General features: G+C 45.6%; 3 non-coding genes across 3 annotated transcripts; all 3 read left to right on the forward strand.

Annotated features, from left to right (window-relative positions):
* Positions 1 to 800: 800 nt before the first annotated feature.
* Positions 801 to 873, forward strand: trnat-ugu. Its single transcript has one exon. It is a non-coding gene; the product is annotated as a tRNA-Thr (tRNA).
* Positions 874 to 1,358: 485 nt separating this feature from the next.
* On the forward strand, positions 1,359 to 1,434 carry trnat-agu. Its single transcript has one exon. It is a non-coding gene; the product is annotated as a tRNA-Thr (tRNA).
* A 797-nt stretch (positions 1,435 to 2,231) lies between these two features.
* On the forward strand, positions 2,232 to 2,313 carry trnas-uga. The gene has a single exon. It is a non-coding gene; the product is annotated as a tRNA-Ser (tRNA).
* Positions 2,314 to 2,727: the final 414 nt, after the last annotated feature.

Raw genomic sequence — 2,727 nt, forward strand, 5'->3', positions numbered from 1 at the left:
GCAGGGGACAAAGAGAAAAGAGAAAAAGAGATTCCACAAGACAGGGTAGACAGACTGGGAAGGAGCCAAGCTAAGATAAGAGGGGAGAGGAGGAAAAACACGTCTGCTCTCGCCAGAAGCAGGAAGATGTTGTTTTGTACCATAACATTACATGTGTCCATGTAAAGCTTAGAAAAGCCTTTTGTTGGAGGTGTTTTTGCAACTTTAGTGTGAAGATTATAAAGTTTTTATTATCATGAATTTCATTCTTACCTTGTAAGTTTAGGGCTCCTGCACACTGCCTGCGTGACATGAGCGTGTCAGCTGAGGTTAGAATGCCTACTGTATTGGTCAATACTGTTAACATGAGAGAAATAAAAACAGAAACGCCACACAGCAAACGCTATGCTGGCTGTGGAGGAGGACTAAATTAGGACTATATTTTAAGCTTTTCATGGCTTTCCATGAGAAATGGCCTGATAACAGTTTTTTTCAGTGTTGATGGAACATGGCCTGACCGGAGGGAGTGGTTAATGACCTTTGTGATGAGGGGACTTATGGCATGGAGGTTGGATTTTACCAGGGCTGTGGGGAAAGGGTCTCTCATTTCTCAAGGTCCTTGCATAGGACTTCTGTTGTTCTCGGTAGGCCTGCCTATGAACAGTGAGTCCTGAGGCGTTGCTCAAGGACATGTCCAGCTGTTTTCATTTGCCGGAGTTCGTAGGGGTCCCCTACTGGAGCTGCTGGACGAAGATGGATGGATGGAAGCAACCCTGTTCATTAGCTCATTGTATTCTTGCAAGACAGGTTTATCTGTAGAAGGCGCTGTAGCTTAGTGGTTAAAGCGCCTCTCTTGTAAACAGGAGATCCTGGGTCCAAATCCCAGCAGTGCTTGGTTCTCACTTAATGAAGTGTGAATACATGTGATTCTTAACAGGTGCAACAAAGTTACCAATTGCCTGATTTTCCAGAGATGTGATCTTGTCTTAAAACATTATATGTGGCTGAAAACAGTCTATACCAGTGGAGTGGAATGCTGACTTTAATAGGTGCAGGTGGGCTGCACGCTGTTAGGTCAGCCATTTTGGGAATCACTGGTTTAGACTTCCACCGATGACACTCATCGAGTGTGCAGGTGATGACGGATGGCCTCGCGCCCTCTCACCCATCTCACTCCGGACACCCAAATCACCCTGGACACAAACTATTCCAGCTTCCTCCCTCTGGTAGGCGCTACAGAGCACTTTACGCCAAAACCAACAGAGTCAAGAACAGTTTCTTCCCACAAGCCATCAATCAGATGAGATATTTGCACCGCTCTTCTATGGCTTATGAATAAGAGTGAGTTTGTTGTTTTGTTTGTGAGTAGCACTCAAGGGGATGCTGTGGCTTAACTGGTTTTAAAGTGCCTGTCTAGTAAACAGGAGATCCAGGGTTCAACTCCCTGCAGCACCTTGTTGTTGCGGTGATTACTTCTGTTGCATCCCATCATCATGTCTACCCAATCCCCATGCTACTCATTAAGCCCTGGTAGCAAATGAAAAAGGCATGTTACATTCACACACAAACACTACATCAACACAGACTTAAGATGATACATGAAAACACATGAAATTCAGAGCAATGCAAGTTTAAGCTAGTTCATTCATCAGGTTTTGTGGTTCTGTTTATAGAAACTACATCCTGTTATATCGCGTGATCATACATGAATTTACGAGATCCCGTGGGTCCTTGTGACTTCAGTGACCCATCAGGTGGGTTTTGATGGACTGCGGATCACAGAGCAAACACGAAGCGGAATGGATCCGCAGTTGGTGGAAGTCCAGGGTAAGGCCTCCTGCACACTGCCTGTGTGGCGTGAGCATGGCATTTCTGTTGTGTGGCATTTTCTTGGTCTTTGCACACCAAAAATGTTTCTGTTGCGGCGCTGTTGCTGCTAGCCTTGTCTGTACACATGTATGTTTCTCATTGACATGTGATTCAATAACTTGTTAATTGTTAATCTGGACTGGTTTGGAAATGAATCAGATCATCTAAAGGGGGTGGATTAACCACCCACATTACACCTGAAATAACCTCAAGATTTGAATGATCCTTTGTAACTGAAATGCTTGGGAATCCCCATGAGTCATTCAGAACTGCCCAAGGTACTTGTGAGATAGGCTCTTTTTTGTCTGATTGATGGTAGCAACTGTAATGGAGTCTGTCAGGCCTCAGGGGTTCTCCGCTGTAAAAACAGAACATATTGTACAGCTGTGATGGCTGAGTGGTTAAGGCGTTGGATTTGAAATCCAATGGGGTCTCCCTGCGTTGGTTCAAACCCTGCTCACAAGGAGTACTAACTACAGAATAAATAAGAATACAGTAAAGCACTATCGCAAGGACAAATGTATACACTCTTAGTGGTGCATATAACATAAGTGCTAATAGGTAATCAGGCACTGTGGGGGATTTTGGACCCAGAATCTCCTGACAGGCATTTTAACCAGTGAACTGCAGCGCCCTTTCTACAGGTTTACCTGTCATGCAAGAATACAATGAGCTAGTGAACAGGTTTCCAGCCATCCATCCATCCTGTCGAGCAGCTCCAGCAAGGGACTCCAAACTTCACTTTTCCGAGCAACTGGGGGATCCTAAGGCATTGCCAGCTGGACGTTCCTGGACCACCTCCCTAGGGAGATCTCGTGGGTCCTCGTGACTTCACCTGTCAGCCGCAGCTGCTCCGCACCAAATCCGGGACTGGTGGGT

The sequence above is a fragment of the Etheostoma cragini genome, unplaced genomic scaffold, assembly GCF_013103735.1.
Source record: "Etheostoma cragini isolate CJK2018 unplaced genomic scaffold, CSU_Ecrag_1.0 ScbMSFa_410, whole genome shotgun sequence".
In the NCBI taxonomy this organism is placed as follows: Eukaryota; Metazoa; Chordata; class Actinopteri; order Perciformes; family Percidae; genus Etheostoma; species Etheostoma cragini.